Raw genomic sequence first — 23,026 nt, forward strand, 5'->3', positions numbered from 1 at the left:
AATAGCGTTAAGTAAGAAACCTCTAAAGTGGTTGCTAGAAATTAAATATTGTCACCTACCTGGTCAAAACCTTTTAAGTAAAATGATTAGCCAATCACAGCCTTGGCTTACACTGGCCTCAGAGTCTGGTGTGTGCCACGCTCACGTCCTGTGGGTGGAATGTTTCATGACAAGGACTTTGTGGAATTCAGAAGCCCTTTTTGAGTGGGGCCTGAGTAGCTGTAGGATGGGCAGATCTGAATTCCCAGTACAGTGTGGCATTTTGAAAAATAAAGAATGTGTAAGAATAAAAGACTCAGTCAAGAAGGAGGAGCAATTATTGTCAAACTACTCGAAGGATGACCCTTTAAAAGTCAGTAAAAACCTATCTGGAGTGAAAGACCAACTTAAATGAGCAATAGCATGAATTACAGAATATAAAATAAAGACAAGCGTTCCTGCTTCAAAGCACACGAAATATTCTGAGTCTGCCTGTGGAGCATCAGCTGCAGTCATCTTCTTACCAAGAGTGCACGTAAGTCCATTTTCTTAGGTTAAATGCGCTTTTTGTAGTGTTGCTTACACTGGTGGTATGTGCTAGGAACCCTTTCTTAGTTTTTCTGAGATTTAACAGAACGTGGAATAACATGTTCATGGATCAAACTGAATTCTTAGAACTTGAGTACATGAAACTTCCTTTTAGAAGCAATGTAGAATTACATGCTCCATATTATTCAAATTAAGAAGCTTTTGAAATAATAAGACCACCTTGATTATCCATGATCATTTTCTAATTTTGACATTTTGTACATATTTACCTCGTTTTCTTTCAAGGCAACAGGGGCTCTAGATCTTAGTACCCTGCCCATAGACCCAAGCACTTTCCTCATTTCTTCTGACAGTTCGAGTCACTTCTCACAGTTGACTTCCTCACCAAATAATAAAGGGGTGAAGAAGACTCGGCCTACCTACCACTCAGTAATCCTGCTGTCCAGTCGACTGGAGAAGAGAGATTTGTTCACCTCTACTAGTTTGATTTGTTCTTAGTAGTTGTAGAATTTAAGTTGGTTTTAATGAAATGTTCCTTCTATGAAATTTTAAATAAAAGCCATTTAGTATTTAGTATATATTTAGTATAGCAAGAAGCATGTGAATAAGCTCTATATAACCTGACATTGCGTATCTTAGAGCATCCTCTTGGTCAGATGTCTAATAAAAAGTTAGATTGTTATTTTCAAATTTATCATAGTTCCTGATACTTGCACTTTTTAAAACTGTGTTTATGAGAATTTATAGACTGCATATTGTTATACTTGATGGAAATTGAACTATTTATTTTGAAAGAAGTTAATTTATATTTTGAATTCTTTATGTTTTTCTCCTTTTTCCTGAGTTCTTTTCAGTCATTTTGTGTTGTAGGTTTTTTTTTAGGTTATCATATATTTTTCTTTTTTAGGTTGCCATCCTATTTTACTGTAAAACATTTCTTAGAGCAGTAGATTGGGAAAGAGCCTCAAGACATCTTTTAGATCAAATCCTAGATTTCAGTGGACATTCGATGAATACTTGTTGGCCAGGTGCCGTGGCGCACGCCTATAATCCCAGCATTTCAGGAGGCCAAGATGGGAGGATGGCTTGAGCCCAGGAGTTCAAGACCAACGTGGGCAACATAGTGGGATTCCATCTCTACAAAAATAAAAATAAATTAGCTAGAGATGGTGGTGTGCACCTGTAGTCCCAGCTACTCGGGAGGCTGAGGTAAGAGGATTCCCTGAGCCTGGGAGGTTGAGGATGCAGTGAGTGGTGATCACACCATTGCACTCCAGCTTACAGTATGAGGCCCTGTCTCAAATAAATAAATAAATAAATAAATAAATAAATAAATAAATAAATAAAACTTAAGTGAATGAATAAACTAGGGGAGCAACCCTGAGAGTGTCCACCCACAAATCTTACACAGTGCCTTCAAAATACTAGGTGTGGTGGCTCACACCTGTAATCCCAGCACTTTGGGAATCTGAGGTGGGCGGATCATCTGAGGTCACGAGTTCGAGACCAACCTCGCCAACATGGCGAAACCCCGTCTCTACTAAAATACAAAAATTAGGCAGACGTGGTGGCAGGCGCCTATGGCCCCATCTACTCAGGAGGCTGAGGCAGGAGAAGCACTTGAACCTGGGAGATGGAGGTTGTGGTGAACTGCGATCGCACCACTGCACTCCAACCTGGGTGGTTGTGCCACAGCTCCTTACAGGTCCCACCTTCCCTCTCACTTTCTGCCCACCCTGTTACCTGCCTGGCCCCTGTAAGCTTTTCTGCTTGTGATTTTGGAAATCTTTCAACTGTAATAGCATGCTTTGTTGCAAACTCTCAGGGACTGAAGCCAGGCATGATGGCGTGCACTTGTAATCCCAGTTACTTGGGGAGGCTGAGGCGGGAGGATCACTTGAGCCCAGGAGTTCAAGACCAGCCTGGGCAACATAGCGAGAACCTGTCTCATAAAAAGGAAAAAAATGGGGGGAAAAACCCTCCCAGGGATAGATATTCACAGCCAGTCTTGAGAAGCGCCATCATTTTAAAGTGCAAGGCTGTGCCTCCCACATGGATGATTATTTAATCCTCTTATACACCATCACAGAATGTCTGAGATGTGGGTTTATCCTATCTGTAGCTCAGTTCTTCAACCATTCTTTTAGCAAGGCTAGTTATCTTCAATGACCACCCCTTGCTGCCCTCTACTATCTCCTCCCTCAGATGGATTACTCTGATTAAGCTTGAGCTAGAATAAGCATGTTATCCTGGGATTCCATATTGAATATTTTATACATGAGTGAGCCATTATGAGTTGTTTGAGAATTTATTATATTGAGGGAGGGTAACCGCTGTAACAACCATCACCAAATCTAATTGACTGAATACATTTGATGTTTATTTCTTGTTCATATGACAGTTCACTGTTACCTAAATTTACATGAAGACCCAGAGGCCCAAGCCCCTTCATTCTGGGCCCCACCGACCTCCAAGGTTTCAGGGCCCTCTGCCCCGCCTTCTGCACCCAGAGGGGAAAAGAGTGGAGGATGCACACACCCAGGCCCGGAAGCAACGCATGTGGCTTCCCCATCCACAGACCTCACCCACAGTCTATTGGCCTTCTTAAGTCATGGACTCCTACTGAGCTGCCAGGGTGCCTGGGAAATCCATGTGACTGTGCCCTGGAGGAAGAGGAGTGTTTCGGTGAGCACACAGGAGTCTTTGCCACTAGCTGCTGATGAGGATTCCCCACAGCCAATGAAGCATGGAGACTCATCTTGTAACAAACAGATGAGTTGTTGACATCTCTTAAGTTTGCTTTGTGTGCAGTTTTTATTCAGATAGAAAAGGCTGTTAAAATCTTAACACCTAACTGGAAGAAGGGTTTTAGAGAAGGGTGGGTTTCAGTAAGCCAGTTCTTTCCACAATCCAAGAAACGAAATGAATTCCCAGTGTGGAGCAGTGTGCAGGTCAGGTTTTTGTTGTGGTCTCGCCCAGGCTGGAGTGTAAGTGGTGTGGTCATAGCTCACTACATTCTCAAACTCCTGGCCTTAAGTCATCCTCCTGCCTCAGCCTCCCAAAGGCAAGTAAGGTTAAGAGTAGGGGAAATGTGAAGTTTCACAGCTTTTCTAGAATTATTTTTATTAAAGGGACTCTCAGACCGTCAAACTCTCCCAGAATCTGCTCGGTTTTCAAAATTTGCTTATAAATATTTATAATATAAACATTCAATTGCTATCTGTTTTTTAGATTCTCCTCTCTCTGCCAGAAGAGTGGTAATAGGAACTCTTGGGGGCTTCTCCCTGTTCTTGCAGGTGTGGCCGGATGTGGTCCTGGGGGGCTCCCATGCCAGTCCACACACTCTGTGGAGTAAGCAGGGATTGGTAGTTAATGAGACCCTAAACTCTCCCGAAGCGAGAGCTCATGTCCCAGAAACACATCTTCCACCTCAGAAGCCAGTGGGAAAGCTGCACTTTGTGTCTGCATGTTTGTTCTTACACACACTCTTCTGCAGCCTAACTCTGCTGACCACTTTCCAGTTTGCTCAGATCAGAATTTCTTTGGTTCTAAGATACATATTTTCTTCTTACATTCTAACTTGTCAGAAATTAGAATATGTCTTGTAGTCAATAAAATCTATGGCAACATTTTTTTTTTCTTAATGGTTCCTAAAACTCCTGTAGTTGATGGTGTCTTGCTTAGGTTTAATGAAAGATATTTTAATATATGGCATGGTTATGTTGAGTTGTATCTCTATCAGTATTAATGGGCTGGGGATGATTTATATTCAAGTGAACCCCCAAACTCAACCTTTTGTGTTGAATATTTTATCAGTTACTCTTTATCCTGTACTCATTTTGGATACTTACAGTATTGTATGTATTTGTTATAATAAAATGGCTTACCGTGTTTGAACGCGCTGTGTATCTGACAATGTTCTAAGACCTAATTTGATCTTCATGACAACTTCATAAAATAGTTACTATTATTCTCAATTCACAAATGAGAAAGTGAGACACAGAGATGCTAAGGAATTGTTCAAAGTCACACAGCTACTGAGTGGCAGAGCCAGGGTCTGGGCCCAGGCAGTGTGGCTCCAGATGCCACCCACTCTTGATGTGATACTTACCGTGAGTGCTCCTTACCAGTTAGGGATGAGCTGATTCTCATATTTTTCCAAGATACATTTTAATTTAAGCTTTATTTGCTGCATCATCATTATCAGTATCATCATCATCATTGTCAGTTTTCTTGTTTTAAAATAGGGTTTGGAGTCTCTTCAAGGCTTTCTGTTTTAGAAAAGTAAAACTTAAAAATCTATAGCCATGTGAATTATACTTATAGAGAAAAAGAGTTGTTTTGTTAACATCAGACATCTTTTTCCTACTAATTATTTTGGAACAATGTTCAGTATCAGGCTAGCAATCGATGGATATCACTCATCCAATTATTATGCATGGATTAAGCCATGACCTTAAAGTGTGTACATAGTGTTGAATATATTCATCTTATTTGCAGTCTTATTGTCATCTAGCTTAAATACACTTGCCCTTTCATATGTCTGTTGTCACTATTCTAAGATTATAATCCTAAATACCACTATATGTATTTTTCTTCATATTCTATTATTGAACAGTATTAATGCTTAATAAATGTTAATATATAAGTAATATATGTATACTTTAAAAATTATTACTGCTGTAGAGTTTTTTTTTTTAAATGATTGTGGTCTCATAAGGAAAAAAGAAAACAGGCAAAACAGGAGCCCTTTTCCCTTTCATAATGACAAGTCAGTCACCAAAGCCAAAAGCCAATAAATGCAGCAGTCACAGTGGACAGTGGGTTGAAATGGCCTGGTGACATTTCTGTGTTATGTAACCAGTTGCCTACCAATTGGAGTGCTTGCTGCAAGCCAGACACTCCTATCAGCATTTCACACGGATTAACTCTTTAAATTCTGATAATCCCACACAGTGAATACTGTTACTTTCCCTAGTTTACAAATAAGGAGGCTAAGATACAGAAAACGTGTAACTTTTACACAATAGCACATTTGATTTTTATAACTGTCCTCTAAAACATTGACATTATCTATTTTTGAGAAAACTTAACATTCAGGAGTTGGAGACCACTCCTTCCCCCAAAGCCACCCAGCTAGTGACAGAACAAAAACACCAACTCCAGTTGTCTAAGTCCAGATCTGATGCATTTTCCATGCACACCGCGGTACCAGCTTCCCCCAGTGTCCACCACTCTTGGCTGCGCAGGCCTGGGCAGCATCTGTCTCCATCTTCCCTTGTAGAAAAGGTTGGCAAAGAGCATGAAACACGTGCTCAGCCGAGGCAGCCCCAGGTTTCCCCAGCTCCTTCCTCTTGGCTCTTCCTCGAATCACAGCAGCCTCACTGCTAGGCAGGAACGAAGTCCAGATCTGCAGGTGATCCTGGACCAGGAACTCATTGGATCTTTGAATCCTCATCTCTCTCAAAATTCCTCTGTCCAGCTACACCATCCTCACTGATGGGATCTCCTAAACTGAACTCTCCGTTTTGGTATAAACATAACTAATTTGAAATAGATTTAAACTGGTGGTGTGTGTGTGTGTGTGTGTGTGCATTTAAATTTTACATTGTCAGGTAGCTGATTTGATCAAACCCATCACTAAATTGGTGAGTTCTTTGGTTAATAAATTGTAAATTGAAAGAACAGCTGAGTCAGAAGGCTTGAGTTATGGGCCTGGCTCTGTTACTTATTTATGTAGTGGCCATTGATTTTTCAGCCTAAGTTTGTCTTTTAAAAGTACAAATGATGAAGGAACAAGAATTATCCCTTTGACAACTGGTACTACCTTCCCCATGCTTATTATGTGTTAGTCACTTTGCAAATATCAGCTCCCTAATCTGTAGGGAGCTAAGGCTTCAAAACCGTCCCCAATGCCTCGCAGCTGGTACGTGTTAGAACAGGGATCTGAACTCACACCTGACACCAAAGCTAATTAATATACCTCCTGCTGTGCCTTCTGCCTCTCCAGCAATGAAGGTGAACTCAGTTTCCAGGCTCCAGGGAGTATTAAAGAGACAGTCACAGGCATGTGGAGTAAGAAGAAAATGCTGTGGTCATTTCATCCAGCTCCCTCATGCTTGCCGATGAGGAAATCATGAAGTGGTTCTATCATTTCAAATGATACACAGGAGGGTTAGCTTTCATCCTGCTTTTGGTTGCATTTGATCTCTTCTTTTGGGTCACCTTCTGGCTAGCAGAATACAGTTTCTTGTCATTAGAATTAGACTTCTTGGGTGCTAATATTCCTTGTTTTTTAGATACCTAAACTCATTTCTTTCTTTCTTTTTTTTTTTTTTTTTTTTTTTGGACGAGTCTCACCCTGTTGCACAGGCTGGAGTGCAGTGGTGCCATCTCGGCTCACTGCAACCTCCATCTCCCGGGTTCACGTGATTATCTTGCCTCAGCCTCCCAAGTAGCTGGGATTGCAGGCATAAGCCACCACGCCCAGCCCTCCTTTCTTATGAAATTAAAGGTGAGTTATCAAGTTTAACTGCATATCTGGAATGGTACTATACCCATTTTTCAGAAAATATCCTTTTCTCTAAAGAGTCCCAGGATGTTGAAAATGCTCAGTGCCTGGACCTATTTTCCAAAAAAAGTTTGCATTTCTCATAACTATTCTATTATTAAAAGAGAATTGATGATCTCTTAAAGTGTAAAGTTATTTAAAAGTTATTTTGAAGTGAGAGCACAGGTAATTCATTCTTATAACAAAATATTAAAAATGCCATGGGTGTGTATTGTGAAGAGTTTTAAGTTGCTTTGGAAATACAGCATTTGCATCTTGTATTTTTGATAGTTTAACAAGACATCAAAGCTGCGTTGCAGATGTCTCAGCAAAAATATTTCCATTAATAAGCAGTTCCTAGGGTTAGCAAATTAACATGATCACAAATAGCATGTCAGAAATTTGTATCCCATGTTTATGGAAGTACTTCTTTAACATTTTCCAACTAGTTTATTTTTAACCTCTTTTTTTAGAAGATTAATTTTCTTTTAAAGATTTTATTGATTGGAAGTTACAAAGTTCTTGATATTTCAAAAATAATTCAAGCCCATTGGTTTTGTTTTGGTTAGATTTTTTGAATAGTATAAATTTAGTTATAAACTGCACTAGAACATTATGATTCCAGAAATTACATGTGAAAGGCAACTCTTTTTTAGCCTTGGAGTTGGTCATTAGATAAACACCATTCTAGGTCGGGAGGGTGGCTCAGGCCTGTAACTCCAGAACTTCGGGAGGTCAAGGTGGGAGTACTGCTTGAGTGCAGGAGTTTGGGACCAGCCTGGGCGACATAGTGAGACCCTCTCTCTACAAAAAAGTAAAAATTAAAAAAAATTAGCCGGACATGGTGTCACACACCTGAAGTCACAGCTACTTGGGAGGCTGAGGTGGGAGGATGACTTGAGCCCAGGAGTTTGAAGTTGCAGTGAGCTATGATCACATCACTGCACTCCAGCCTGCGTGACAGAGTGAGACTCTGTCTTAAAGAAAACCCAAAATTGTTCTAAATATCATAATTAATTTAATATTTTCTATGATTGAAAAAATTGTTAGGTTAAGATTTATCCTATTTTAGCTGTTCTGCCTTATGTTTTTTTTTTTTTTTACATAAAATCTACCATGTTAGTGGCTGTATTAAGGTTCTCCAGAGATGCAGAAACAATAAAGTGTAGATAGACAGACAGACAGATGGATGCCTAAGAGGAGATTTATTGTGAGAATTGGCTTATGCAATTATGGAGGCTGAGAGGTTCCACAATCTACTGTCTGCAAGCTGAAGAGCCAGGAAAGCTGGTGATGTCACTTAGCCCAAGTCTGAAGCCCTGAGAAATGGAGGGTGAGGGAAATGGGTGGAGGAAGCTGGTGTGTGAGTCCTGGAGTCTGAAGCCTTGAGAACCAGGGGTTCTGAGGTTGAAGGGCAGGAGATGCTGACAGTCCCAGCTCAAGAAGAGAGAGGAGGCCGGGCGCGGTGGCTCACGCCTATAATCCCAGCACTATGGGAGGCTGAGACGGGTGGATCACGAGGTCAAGAGACAGAGACCATCCTGGCTAACACGGTGAAACCCCGTCTCTACTAAAAAATACAAAAAACTAGCCGGGCGCGGTGGCGGGTGCCTGTAGTCCCAGCTACTCGGGAGGCTGAGGCAGGAGAATGGCGTGAACCCAAGAGGCGGAGCTTGCAGTGAGCTGAGATCCGGCCACCGCACTCCAGCCTGGGCGGCAGAGCAAGACTCCGTCTCAAAAAAAAAAAAAAAAAAAAAAAAAGAAGAGAGAGGATTCACCCTTCCTCCGCCTTTTTTCCTATTTGGGCCTCGGCAGATCAGGTGATACCCACCCACGCTGGCGGACGTGCATCTTCCTCAGTCCACTCACGAAAACTCTGACCTCTTCTGGAAACACGCCCACATACAAGCCCAGAAATACTGTTTTACCAACTGTTTGGGCATACCTTGCCCAGACAAGTTGACACATAAAATTAACCCTCACAATATCCATTCACAGATGAGGAACGTGTACTAGTGTTTTCTGAAACAAAGGCAGACATAACGAAACAAAAGACCAAGTGGAGGGCTGGCATCGCCCAGGAACACAGATATGGAATCCATCGCAATGGGAGGGAGGCAGAATACATGGGCACAGATGTCAGAGTCCACACCCAAAACTACTTTAAGTGTAATACAATTAAAACAGTGAGTTTTGGGGTATGCACATCATACCTCAACACAACTATTTAAAAATATTTAAAACATTATTTTATTTAGTATTATTGAAAATTTTATGAACCTTATTTTACATGAAGGAGAGGAAGAAAAATGTTCCTCATAAACCCATAAACAGGGAGATAGGCAAATACAGGAGAGCAGCCGGGGTGGGAAGGCCATCATCCTGTCTGAGCTCAACTGAACGTAAAATGACAGTAACCCAGATGGTGTGGGACTGGTTTAAGAGTGGACACGCAGATCAATAGAACAGAACAGAGACCCAAAATGTCACCCCCCAAATATATTTTGACAAAGGCACGAAGCAATTAAATGGATAAAGGATTATTTTCAGCTATCCTTTACACGGATAAAGGGTGCTACAACAATTGGACGTTTATATGTTCTCCCTCTTCCCCAAAAGATCCTAGATATAGATCTTAAACCTTACACAAAAATTAACTCAAAAGGAATCATAGATCTACATGTAAAATGCAAAACTATAAAACACTTAGAAGAAAACATCAGAGAAAATCTACATGACCTTGGATTTCATGGGGAGTTTCACAGGCTGTACCAAAAGCATAATCCATAAAACAGGGTCGTGGGCAAACATCTCAGTGCTATAAATCTTGAGATACCCAGCAAACCTGAGAGAGAAGCACAAAGATGAATGGATATAAACAGGAAAAGGGGATGAAGAAAGTTGATGAATGGGAAGGGGAGCAGCCTCTACAAGACCCCTTTCCCATCAAATTGAGAACTGCTTCCATCCAAGCAAGCCAAATCCTTGGCTTCCTGCAAGCCCAGCCTCGTGAGACCTTTTCAGTTTACTTTGATCCTATTTTCCTACTTATTTAAAAAAATTCAGCTGCAATTAAAGTCACTAACACCTAATCTCACACTTGATTATACTCTGCTCTCTTGTATTAGCTTCTAATTTTACATAAGTGTTGTTTGCCAGAAATTTTGAAATTCTTTCATTTAGGATTTATGTTTCCATTGTTTTTAATCTCCCAAAGTGCAAAGCTCAGTACTCGGGTACCTGAAAGGAAAATACACATGCTTTTAAAAAGGAAGGGTACAGTCTATTCTCACTCTGCTATAAGGACATAGCCGAGACTGGGTAATTTATAAAGGAAAAAGATTTAATTGACTCACAGTTCTTCAGGGCTGGGGAGGCCTCAGGAAACTTACAATCATGACAGAAGGGGAGGCAAACATGTCCTTCTTCACAAGGCGGCAGGAAAGAGAAGAATGAGGAATGAGTGCCCAGTGAAGGGGAAAGCCCCTTATAAAACTATCAGATCCCATGAGAACTCACTCACTATCATGAGAACAGCATGGGGGAACCACTCCCATGATTCAATTGTCTCCCACTGGGTCCCTCCCACAACACGTGGGGATTATGGGAACTACAATTCAAGATGAGATTTGGGTGGGGACACAGCCAAACCATATCAGGAAGAAAGAAAACTGAATAGAAAGGGATCTAGAATAGGAGATGGGAAGGAGGGAAAAGATTTCTGGGCTTTCACGCCATTGGAGAGGTCCCGCCATGAGGCCACGGGCTTCCAATCTGCAGAGCTGCCTTTTGTGAGACGAAGCACCAGTACTGCATGGCCTATTTGTTAATTCCTAAATGGATCCCTTTTAGAAAGCAGGAGAGATGGTTGTAAGAGGATACCTAGCTTTCTTTAATACATTATTTAAATAAAAATAATTTTAACAAAGGTAGGTTATTTAAGTTCTTCTCTGTAGCCAGGGGTCAAGCTTAAAGCACAGGTGGAAAGAAGTACTTACGATTTTTTGCTTTGAAATTATTTTATAACTCCTATTATATTCCAGAAATACAAAACAAATCAATTAATAGGATTGAGGTAGGGAGAAAATTCACATAAGTCTGAACTAAGAGGAGAGGAGATCATAGCAAGGAGTAGCTGGTTAGAAAAACAAGAATAGCCTTACAGCTCCTCCCAAGAAGCCTTCATAGTGTCATCTTACCTTGGGTCTTTCTTGAATGTATTGTGAAATTCTAGAACAGCATACATAACTGTCACAAAAATTTAAAAAACAATCAAAAGTCTAATCTTTTGTAAGTAACTTTTAGATTCCGTTTTTTTTTTTTTGGGTGGGGGGGCAGGATCTCGCTCTGTCTCTCAGGCTGGAGTGTGGTGGTGCAATCACAGCTCACTGTAGCCTCGTACTCCCAGGGTCCTGCCTCAGCCCCTCCCAAGTAGCTGAGACCACAGGTGTGTGCCACCACACCCAGGTAATTTTTAAATTTTTGTAGAGACCAAGGTCTCACTTTGTTACTCAGGCTGGTCTCAAACTCCTGGGCTCAAGCAATCCTCCCACCTCGGCCTCCCAAAGTGCTGGGATTACAGGCATGAGCCACTGGGCCTGGCCAGCTTTTCAATGATTTCGGCCATTACTCCCCTTCCCCTCTTTCACCAGTAGTGAGCATGCACATAAAGCATGGCCTGCAATTCAGTGTGGTGGTTGATTTTGCATGTCAGCTTGACTGGGCCATGGGATGCCCAGACATTGATTCAGACATTATCCTGGGTGTGTCTCTGAGGGGTTTCTGGATGAAGTTAACATTGGAACGAGGGACCAAGTAAAGCGGATTGCCTTCCCTTGAAGGGGTGGGCCTCATCCAATCAATGGAAGATCTGACTAGAACATACAGACTGAGTAAGAGGGAACTCCTGCCTGCCTGCTGAGCTGGGGCTTTGGTTTTTCTGGCCTTTGGACTTGGATTAAAATATTGGCTCTTCTTGGGTCTCAAGTCTGCCAGCTTTCAGACCGGAGGGGACACCACTGGCAGTCCTGGTTCTCAGACCTTCGAGTCCGGCTAGAACTCCGCATCAGCTCCCCCGGGGCCCAGCTGGCTGCAGAGGCTGGGGCTTCTCTGGAGAACTCTGACTAATACAGACTTCACTACTGAGAGTGGCTAAAGGACAGGACTTTAAGAATAAGTTTCCCGAATTGCTTCTGAGGTTTCTGGATTCCCACCCCTACCACCTGCTTTGCTTCTAGACCTAGAACTAGACCCCAGTGCCAGCAGGCCCCTAAAGGTTAGGCACAGTGGGAGCCAGGAGGAGGTGTGCCGCACTCCCAAAGAGTGCCCACGTTTTCTCATGTATATAGAAAGAAACCTGGGAAATGGGTGTGGAGGGACATCAAGAGTGTGAGACGATGCTGGGAGGAGCCTAAGGCCGGAGCAGGCTGAGTTCGTTTTGAGTCTGGCTCGCAGAGCTTCTTTCTGCGTTTGACGTTGCAGCTAAGCAAGTTGGAAAGGCTCTCGCAGTTTGGTTGGTTGAGTGGCTGAAACATGGACCAAAAGATGACCCACAGCGAGCATATTGGAAATGCTGGACCAAATCTGTCTTTTCTTACTATGTTACAATAATAAAGCCAGCATCCATGTAACCAGAGCAAGGTTAAGAAACCGAAATTGGCCGGGCGCGGTGGCTCAAGCCTGTAATCCCAGCACTTTGGGAGGCCGAGACGGGTGGATCACGAGGTCAGGAGATCAAGACCATCCTGGCTAACACGGTGAAACCCCGTCTCTACTAAAAAATACAAAAAACTAGCCGGGCGCGGTGGCGGGCGCCTGTAGTCCCAGCTACTCGGGAGGCTGAGGCAGGAGAATGGCGTGAACCCGGGAGGCGGAGCTTGCAGTGAGCTGAGATCCGGCCACTGCACTCCAGCCTGGGCGACAGAGCGAGACTCCGTCTCAAAAAAAAAAAAAAAAAAAAAAAAAAAAAAAAAAAGAAACCGAAATTGTCAGCCAGGAGTGGTGGCTTGTGCCTGTAATCCCTGCACTTGGGGAGGCTGAGGTGGGTGGATCACCTGAGGTCAGGAGTTCGAGGCCAGCCTGGCCAACATGGTGAAACCCTGTTCCTACTAAAAATACAAAAATTAGGCGTGGTGGCAGGTGCCTGTAGTCCCAGCTACTCAGGAGGCTGAGGAAGGAGAATCGCTTGAGCCTAGGAGGTGGAGGTTGCAGAGAGCCGAGATCATGCCACTGCACTCCAGCCAGCCTGGAGAGTGAACAAGACTCTGTCTCAAAAAAAAAAAAAAAAAAAAAAAGAAAGAAACCAAAGTTGTCAGTATCTTAGCAATCACTCATGTGCTTCTTTGGGAGTACCAAAGACAGAACCACTGCCTTGACTTCGTGACAATCTGTATTAGGCTGTTCTCATGCTGCTAAGAAAGACATAGCTGAGCCTGGGTAATTTATAAAGGAAAGAGGTTTAATAGACTCACGGCTTCACAAGGCTGAGGAGGTCTCACAATCTTGGTGGAAGGTGAATGTGAAGCAAAGTTACATCTTACAAGGTGGCAGGCAAGACAGCGTGTGCAGAGGAACTCTCCTTTATAAAATCTTCAGATCTTCTGAGACTTAGTCACTATCACAAGAACAACACGGGAAAGACCTGACCCAGTCATTCAATTACTTCCCATTGCGTCCCTCCCACAACGTGTGAGAATTATGGGAGGCAGCTACAATTCAAGATGAGATTTGGGTGGGGACACAGCCAAACCATATCACAACCATTTCCTCACTTACCTTTATAATTTCACCAGTTATGTGTATGTTCCTGAACAACTTTTTTTTTTCTTTTGAGACGGAGTCTTGCTCTGTAGCCCAGGCTGGAGTGCAGTGGTGCCATCTCGGCTCACCGCAACCTCCACCTCCCAGGCTCAAGTGATTCTCCTGCCTCAGCCTTCTGAGCAGCTGAGATTACAAGTGTGTGCCACCACGCCTAGCTAATTTTGTATTTTTAGTAGAGATGGTGTTTCACCATGTTGGTCAGGCTGGTCTTGAACTGCTGACCTCGTGATCCGCCTGCCTCGGCCTCCCAAAGTGCTGAGATTACAGGTGTGAGCCACTGCGCCCCACCTCTTGAACAACTTTATCTGGTTTTGATCTCATATAAAGAATATCATACTGTTAGTATTTATCCTTGACTTATTTCTGGCACTAAACACTATTGGTGAGATTTGTTCCTATTGGTGTATAGCGATGTGCATCCTATAGATGTATAATAGTGATTATAATTCACTAATTTCCACTGCAGAATAGTACTCTATTGTATAAATATTTATAATTTATCTATTTACTTTATTGGATATTTGGATCGTTCTCCATTTTTATTGCCATGTTTGTATAGATACGTATTTACATGTCTCCATACTTATGGATGCATGATTACATCTGTTTACGTGTTTACATGTGCAGGAGTTTGGTCTTGGACTTTTCGTGTATAAATTTCTGGGCTTGAGTTACTTAAAAGAAATGTGTATTTTTATAATCAGAAAGAATATTGCAAAAAGAAAAGAATCTTTCAGATTTGTGACGTCTCTGGGCCTCCCTGGGCTAAATCTATAACTAGAGTCCCGTGGTGCTCATGAAACTTGACGAAGGTGCCAGGAGCTGAGGGTGACAGACGTCCGTGAGTGGAGGTGAGGAGACCGTCCTTGGGAAACAGAGTGAAATGGGGACTTTTCAGTTTGGGACAGTGCACGGAGAAGCAGAGGCGACCGATCGGAGGCACAGATGTCGTGGTGAGTGTGCTCGGCAGGCCCTGGAGTTCTGGAGCTCTCAGACCTTCTCTTCCTCTGCCCCTAGGTCAGCTGTCCCCTCTAACACAGCCTATCTAACACAGAATTCAGAATTATCCCCAAACCAACTCTCCCCTCTGCGTTTTCCTTCTTACTGTTGGCACTGTAATTATCTCCGTTTCAGGCTCAGAAATGGAGTGCTGTTCGCTTCCCCCTCATTCCCTCCTCCCAGCAGTCACCAAGCCCTCCACGCTCCCTCTGCAGCAGCCCTCCCTTGAGGGCATCTCCACCTGGAAGTTAGCCCTCACTATCACCTGCCTCCAGCCTCTCCCCCTTCATTCTAGTTTCCACACAAATGCCAAAGACTTTGTCATAGCCATCTCCTGCCCAGCGGTGTTCAGTGACTCCCTGTCCCTTGCAGAATTCGATTCTAATGACCTTAGGTGGTCAACCAAGACCCTGCGATATCTGACCCCATCTTACTCCTGTGCAAACTCCATTTCTCAGCTGAAGTTGTCCACTTACTGAGCTTTTCCTGAATATTCTGAAGACCTTCAGGAAACTGAAGGAACAGACAGTCCTTATCATTGTGTTTGTCCTCACTCCTTCCTGTGCCCAGAACTCCCCCTCCTTGCTTTGTCTCTTGCGGAAATGTTGTGCTTCTGGACATAGCATCTTCCCCTGAAAGGCAATTGTCCCGGGGGTAACGCTTGAAACTTAAAAACTTACTACAATCCAATGAAGTGTTTATTCATGCAGCCATTGCTGTCATCAAGGTGCTGGGCCGAGGGGCAAACTTGAATTTGTTAACAGAATTTATTCCTGAAAGAGCTGCAATAGTCCAAAACATAATTGGATCTCCAAAGTTTTTGAGAAATGTGATGAATGATGTTAAGAAGAATGTTCTTGTAACTTATGTTCGTGTAACTTATGGAAGCAGAAGAACCCTTGAGCTTAGTAATATTCAGAGGCATGGAGTCTAGTCCAACAGTCTTAATTTGCAAATTTAAAAATCCAGGCTCAAAGCGTTCTCCAGCATGTCACAACTTGTTTCACTGTGCAGCAGCATTAATCTCAACAATGTCTAAACTAGTCTTGTTCTAGAAGGCTACAACATAGAAGAATGTATTAATATGCGTTGGCTGGAAAGGAAGTAACTGTGACTTGAAGCGAAGAATGAGTATCAAGTGTATGTGAAGTCTAATGTTCATGTAAAATTTAAATACATAGAAAAGGGACTTTTGGAACAAAATGACATCGAACGTGAGTGTGGCATGAAATTAAAATTAAACAAGATCTAGAAGATATCAGAGACAATCCAAGTGAGAAGTCAGCCACTTACAGAACCCTGAAAAATGTAAGATCCGTGAATTTAGCCAATTGCTAAGCACTGGGAGCAGGATGGAAGGCTTAACTTGAGAGAGTACATGGCATGTGCTGAAGGACAGCTTGAACCCAAGGTGAGCCTCTCTGAGATCTGTACCATGAAGCTGAGTGACAACTGGAGAAATCATAAGGCCAAGCATTCGTTCTGGTCTTTCAAAGGAAACTGCACAAAAATAGCCTGGGTTTGAGGAAAACAGTAATTGGCGATGAAAGGTGGTGTCTTCTCTGTGACCCAGAAACAAAGTGTCAAAGTTTGCCCTGGAAAATTACAACATTCCCAAGATCCCCAAAACTGCACATGTCAAAATCCTAAATAAAGAACACATGGCTTTTGTTCCTCTGATGTCAATGTATTGCTCCATCCAGGAGTCAAAAAGTCCATCCCTGCCAACGTGCTCACGTCCTGGAGGGTGTAAATGATGCTTCACCACGCACAGCTGAACGGGGCCCCCTGGCTGCTGGCTTCCCATGGTGGGGGCCTGGTGGATGGGGGGTTTCTGAGCAACCATTTCTGGCCAAAATCTATTAGCAGATTTATCACTTAGCTCATGAAGATACTAGCAGGTGTTACACACAAAAACTGGATTGTGGTCCTGTGACCTTAGAAAATCCAACCACATGGGTTGCTTTGTTACATAATTTATTAGAACTTTCAACATAAAATGTGAAACAAGCCCCAAGAAGAGAAAATGTGCGTCTCCTGCAAACAGATCCCACCCCAAAGCCTATTCCCCTGAGCACCCTTTAGGGCAGGTTCCATAGAACCAAACACCTTGGGCAATTCCAATAAATCCAAACCACCATTGACCATTTTCAAAACACTATGCTGCCACTGCTTAAATCAATTCTGAAGGAGGAGCCACTGAGGTTCTTCAGAGCACAGGACACTCATCTCGGTCAATCTATGCACATAACCCTGTCTGACACAGAAGGATGGGAGAATAATCACCTGCGTCTCTTTCCTCTCTCTGCTGACACAGGTGTCAACCTACAAGGACAAAGGGCATAGGAAAGGTGGGGACGGCAGGTGAGAGGGTTCAACACTACTGGCTCAGCAGCCTACGAAGGAGATGAGGCGTGGCTAGTGTCTCAGCAGAGAAAGAAGCTACATCCTGGAGGCTTGCAGAAGAGTTCTCCAGAGAATAGTTGATGTGCAGGGTCTCTAAGGCCTGCAAAGGACCTGGAGCCCGGGGGCATCCCTTTGAGGCAGAGGGGAATGTGGGAATGAGACAAGGGAGGGTGACTCAAAGTCTTCACCTGGCCAGGTGAAGCCCCTGCTCCTGCCTGCACAGCAGGTGGCCATGCCCTTGGCCCCACTGAGGGAGGAGTGAGGATGGTGATTCTTTGGAGAACTGGAGGACTTGGTGATGTGGCTGGAGGGTGAGGCACGAGTTTTAAAACAAAGGGATTAGGTAAAATTCTACAATACTGACTAGGTGGGAGTCCTGCTCCCCTACCCTGCGTTCAGGAAGCTGACAGCCAACCTGCATCCCTAAGGCAGAAGACTGGGGGTTTCTACTCAAGGAAAATGGAGTAGTTCTGAATAAGACTGGGCCTGGGATTCAGGGTGTAGTTCTCCCCAGGCCTCAGTGAGGCCCACCAGCTGACAATTCCATCTCATCAACACAGCTGCTGTGTTTTCTATGGAGCTGTTTTGGCTACATGATTGAATATATCCAGGGGTCATCAAAAATTCTAGGAAAGCTTCTAATATAAAAGGGAGTGCCTAAAACAAACAAATGGGGGAAGATAAATAAAGAAATGACATTTGAAGGAAACAGAGGCAATGCAAAGAGCAGAAGAAAACTTAAAAAAAAATCCAATAAATATTTTCAGGGAGCTAACAGAAGATGCTACACCCCAAAACAGAATGCTATATATAAAAATGGAACAATTAGAGAATAAAAATACATTTTGGAAATCAAATAAGGTAGGCAAAATTTAAAATTTAATAGAACGGGTGAAGGATGACGTTCAGAAAATCTCCCATAACGTGGAATTAAATCACAAAAGAAGAATAGGAGGGAAACTTTTTTTTTTTTTTAAAGTTAGGCAATCTAGGAGATCCAACACCTAACAAACTGCAGTTCTAGAAAAAGTAAATGGAGAGGAGGATTTATCCCAGAACGTTACAGGAAAAGTCCCCAGAAAGAAGGATGTGAGCCTTCATATGGAAAAGGCCCACTGAATGGCTCGCATAGTGAATCAAAACAGTCACACCAGTGCACATGATCAAGAAATTTCAGAATCTCTAGGATAAAGAGAGGATTCTGAAAGCTTCCAGAAAAAAAAAAAAAGGTCATATAAAAATAATTCACAGGGCCGGGTATGGTGGCTCACGCCTGTAATCCCAGCACTTTGGGAAGCTGAGATAGGTGGATCACCTGAGGTCAGGAGTTTGAGACAAGTCTGGCCAACATGGCGAAACCCCATCTCTACTAAAAAATACAAAAATTAGTTGGGTGCAGTGGCAGGCGCCTGTAATCTCAGCTACTCAGGAGGCTGAGGCAAGAGAATTGCTTGAGCCTGGGAGGCAGAGGTTGCAGTGAGCCAAGATTGTGCCATTGCACTCCAGCCTGGGAGACTGAGCAAGACTCTGTCTCAAAATAATAATAATAATAATAATAATAATACTTCACCTACAAATAAAGGAATCATCACTGGAAGCTGGAAGACACTAGAACAAGCCTTTAAAATTTGGAGGGAAAAGTGCCATTCGTCTGATTAACAAATATTCTACTGGTTAACAACACACCAGGGGTTTGGTCTGGGTCCTGCTGCTCCCAGCACAGAAAGCCAATCACTGAGACAACAAGTATTGCCAGGGAAGAAGACTCTAACTGGGTGCTGCAGCTGAGGAGATGGGAGCTCAGTCTCAAATCCATCTCCTTGATTGACTAAAACTGAGGGCTCACATAGCAGGGAAATAATGTAACTACAGGCAGCTAAACAGGAATTAGGGAGAGGTAAGGAGATGAAAAAGAATGAGGGGGTCTGGCTTTTCATTGTCTGGATGTGGTGATATGGTGAGTTTCAGTTCCTTGATACTATCTGGGAGGACTGAGGATTGGCTTCCTGGGGAAGGAACTCAGATAAGATGGATGGAAGTTGTCAATTATAAAGGTAATTGACTGTGAGGGTGGATTTCTATGTTTATTTTAAAAGACAATTGAGTGTCGTTCAGACCCAAGAAAAATATCAGTCAAGTGAGAGGGTACAATAATGGCATTTCTAAGTGTGCATGACTTTAATAGGTTACTTTACATGGCCCTTTCCTAGGAAACTGCTGGAGGGTACACTCTAGAAAAACAGGAGAGTAAACCAACAAAGAGGAAGACATGCTTGAAGTCAAGCATGTCAAGATTATAGCAAGGAGAGACTTCCCATACCAACAGCCAGGAATCCAGGCTGAAGCAGGAGGATGGAAATCTTTATGAAAAACAAGAAACTGGTATGTTTGAGTGCATGGAAATATATTGATTAAACAGGTGACAGATTGGAGAACTGGGGTAAATATTTTTTAAAGGTTAGAGGAAAAAAGACAATTGAGAAAATATGACAATCAGCTTCAGAAAAACAGAAGGTACACGGAAGAAAACAGGTATGGACTTGATTTGCTACCTTGGTTCAATCTAGTTTTAATGAGATAAATGCTAATGTCTGACAACAGCTATGATTATAACCCTGGGAAGGTGAGAGAGGGGATGTGTATGTGTCTGATGATGGGGAGGGCTAAGCTCTCTTCACTGTGGTGGGAGGAAAATGCAAGACCCCTAAGGATGAGCCTAAGGATGATCTGTTGAGCAAGAGCAGTGGACACTATTTTTTTTTTTTTTTTTTTGAGACGGAGTCTTGCTCTGTCGCCCCGGCTGGAGTGCAGTGGCGCGATCTTGGCTCACTGCAAGCTCCGCCTCCCAGGTTCAAGAGATTCTCCTGCCTCAGCCTCCTGAGTAGCTGGGACTACAGGCACCCACCACCATGCCCGGCTAATTTTTTGTATTTTTAGTAAAGACAGGGTTTCACTGTGTTAGCCAGGATGGTCTCGATCTCCTGACCACGTGATCCGCCTGCCTCAGCCTCCCAAAGTGCTGAGATTTCAGGCGTGAGCCACCACACCCGGCCCAGTGGACACTATTGATTTAGATACTCGGAGGGAAATCCAGGAAATGGCCGCAGCTCTGAAGTTGGTTGCCTTTGGGGAGCGAGACTGATGGGTGCAGAGGGATGGGCCAGAGACTGCTGCTGCTTTTCATTCTGGGCCTTTAGTGTTCTTTGGATTTTTAAATTATGCTCATGTGTGACTTTGTTTAAAAATGAAAATTAAAATGAAGACATACGCATCTAAAGCTACCCAAGTTGCATTTCTTTATGGTTACTCCTTAAACCCCGAAGACTTTTCAGGCTGTTTGCAGAAAGCACACTGCTCGTGTCTTCCCGCCATCAGCAGATGCTGGGATGAACGATTAATACTCCAAGTGGAGCCTCCCTTCATTCTGAAGCAAGGCTCTTCAAACTGGAGGCACACAGGCAGGAAGGCTCGAGGGATCCGTCTTCAAGCGTCTGTTCCTCGTTCTCTCCCAGGAGCTGGCTGGCCTGGGAGTACCCCTGTCCCAGGGATCTCGCCCTCCCCTTGCCTCTCAGGTCCAAATCCCTCTCTGTGTTTACCTGAGGTCAACCCCCCTGGGTCCATCAGACAAGGCTACAAGGCTGGCTTGTATACCTTTCCTTTCAAGACGCTCCAAAAGCTGTGGCAGGACTTTGTGTCTCTCCCTGCCTCAGTCATGCTTCTGTTAGAGGAGGGCTACTTTAGTCCGTGTCAGGACATTCTGAATGTAGATACCCTGCTGAGGGCCAGCAGGAACGGTGACGGTATTGATGTGATGCCTTCCCGCCTGCTTCCCCAAATTATTGTTTGAAGAAGAATCCCCCGTGAGCAGAGCACCAGTGAGAAAGGCTGGGACGCTGGCTCTGCCTATACCCATGGGCACTGGGCTCCTTCCCGACCCGGCATTCCGCAGGGATTAGGATTGACTAGTCAGCGGTGGGGCTGTCAGGGACGCATCACTGACTTGTTTATTTGAATATTGAATGGAAAAATAAAGTTAGCTTTTTTAATAGCAAAAAGTAAGTCTGGGTTGGTTGATTTGACAATGAGGACTCTACCAATTTGTTTTTATGGGTACATTTTGCATAATAATACAGACTATTTCTGTGGCTCCAGTTTTGACAAAAGGTATTTCAAGCCCATAAGATAAAAAGCATTCTTTCTTTTTTCTTTTTCTTTTCTTTTTTTGAGACAGGGTCTCACTTTGTCACCTAGGCTGGAGTGCAGTGGTGTGATCTCGGCTCACCGCAACCTCCACCTCCTGGGTTCAAGTGATTCTCAGGCCTGAGTCTCCAGAGTAGCTGAGATTACAGGCGAGTGCCACCATGCCTGACCAATTTTTGTATTTTCAGTAGAGACGGGGTTTCACCATGTTGGCCAGGCTGGTCTCGAACTCTTTCCTGACCTCAAGTGATCCGCCTGGCCTGGCCTCCCAAAGTGCTGGGATTAGAGGTGTGAGCCACGCATCTGGCCTGAAAAGCATTCTTTCAAAAACATTCTTTGGGAAAAGGTTTATTGACATGATTCATGTTTCCATTTTCTCAGTCCTTTCTGAGTATAAGCAGCTAGACAGGTGCCTTAAGCAAGAAAGTAAAAGGTAAAAATTAATATTCGTTTGATACGTCTTGGTAAGGCCTTTTTACTATGATTCCCAGAAGTGGAGAACGTGAGTGACTCGGCCCTGGGGAAAGGATGGGTGTCCAACCTTTTGGCTTCCCTGGGCCACACTGAAAGAAGAGTTGCCTTGGGCCACGCATGAAAAACACAAACACTCACGATAGCTGATGAGTTAAAAAAAAAAAAAAAAAGGTCTGTGCATTATTTTCGTGGTATCACCACCACAGATAAGCAAAAGAGTCCTTGCATTCCAAGGGCTGGACAACCGTGAAACTTGAAACCATCAATTTCAAATTCTTTACTTTCAGTAAAATTGAAGGCAGATGTACCTGAGTTGTCTTTGGATAGAATCGAAATGGTGACGCTAATGGTTCCCTATGTGATTTCTAGCATATCATTTGGAAGAAGTTGGAATAACCAGTGACATCCTTCCATCAACGCTGCCTCCATTTCCATCTCCTTGTTTATGTGGATAAGTTGCCTTGGCATTTATATCTATACAAATTTTAAAAAAGCAGGAATAAAATTCATGTCGAACTCTGGCTCATTCTACAGAAAGATAATATTCATCTATGGATACTTAAAATAATAAAAAAGACAAAAGTAAATAACAGTCTTACTCATCTCATTAATGGAATTATTGACTATAAAATATTATCTTAATGTTTATAAAAACTGTAAGGCATTGAAGAATAATTTGTGATCAGTGGAAATAAAAACATTTATAATTTCTGTATATTTATATATCTTCTTTTTACAGAAAAGTATGACAGGGTAATCAATAAATGATTTTCAAATATAAATATTTATTACATTAGAATAAAATCCTATGGAGGAGGTGGAATAGAAACACTAGTTCAGAGATTTAAAAACAATATGAAATATTTGACTCTTAAGGAAGAAATGGTTCTTTCTTGTATTTTAAATATGGGTGATCATAGCTATCCAATGGTGCTGATGTTAAATGGTTAGTGCATTTAAGACAATCATGTAATGATTTTGCATAAAATTTTCTTTTGCATACATTTAAAATAACAAAAATTTTAGATGACAACTTGTGGCAGGCCAGAT

The 23,026-nt window shown here is 42.9% G+C and overlaps 1 protein-coding gene and 1 long non-coding RNA gene across 20 annotated transcripts in view; both read left to right on the forward strand.

Moving 5' to 3' along the window:
• The window catches only part of KIDINS220 (kinase D interacting substrate 220), a 117,680-nt gene extending 112,481 nt beyond the window's left edge, over positions 1-5,199 (forward strand). For 8 of the 18 annotated variants that reach the window (XM_074012404.1, XM_074012411.1, XM_074012409.1 and 5 more), the window contains one exon: positions 882-4,425. The gene's annotated coding sequence lies outside the window, so the exon portion shown is untranslated. Of the gene's footprint in view, positions 1-813 lie in introns of all 18 variants that reach the window. The other 10 variants (XM_074012405.1, XM_074012406.1, XM_074012412.1 and 7 more) reach the window with 3 other exon arrangements.
• A 986-nt stretch (positions 5,200-6,185) lies between these two features.
• Positions 6,186-22,558, forward strand: LOC102126673 (uncharacterized). Of its 2 annotated transcripts, none has more exons than XR_012422705.1 (4): positions 6,186-7,042; positions 14,679-14,850; positions 19,513-19,684; positions 20,626-21,357. It is a non-coding gene; the product is annotated as an uncharacterized lncRNA (long non-coding RNA). The 2 variants fall into 2 exon arrangements; XR_010580592.2 differs by lacking the exon at positions 20,626-21,357 and adding an exon at positions 22,346-22,558 and having other exon boundaries at positions 6,188-7,042.
• Positions 22,559-23,026: the final 468 nt, after the last annotated feature.

The sequence above is a fragment of the Macaca fascicularis genome, chromosome 13, assembly GCF_037993035.2.
Source record: "Macaca fascicularis isolate 582-1 chromosome 13, T2T-MFA8v1.1".
NCBI classification, from domain to species: domain Eukaryota; kingdom Metazoa; phylum Chordata; class Mammalia; order Primates; family Cercopithecidae; genus Macaca; species Macaca fascicularis.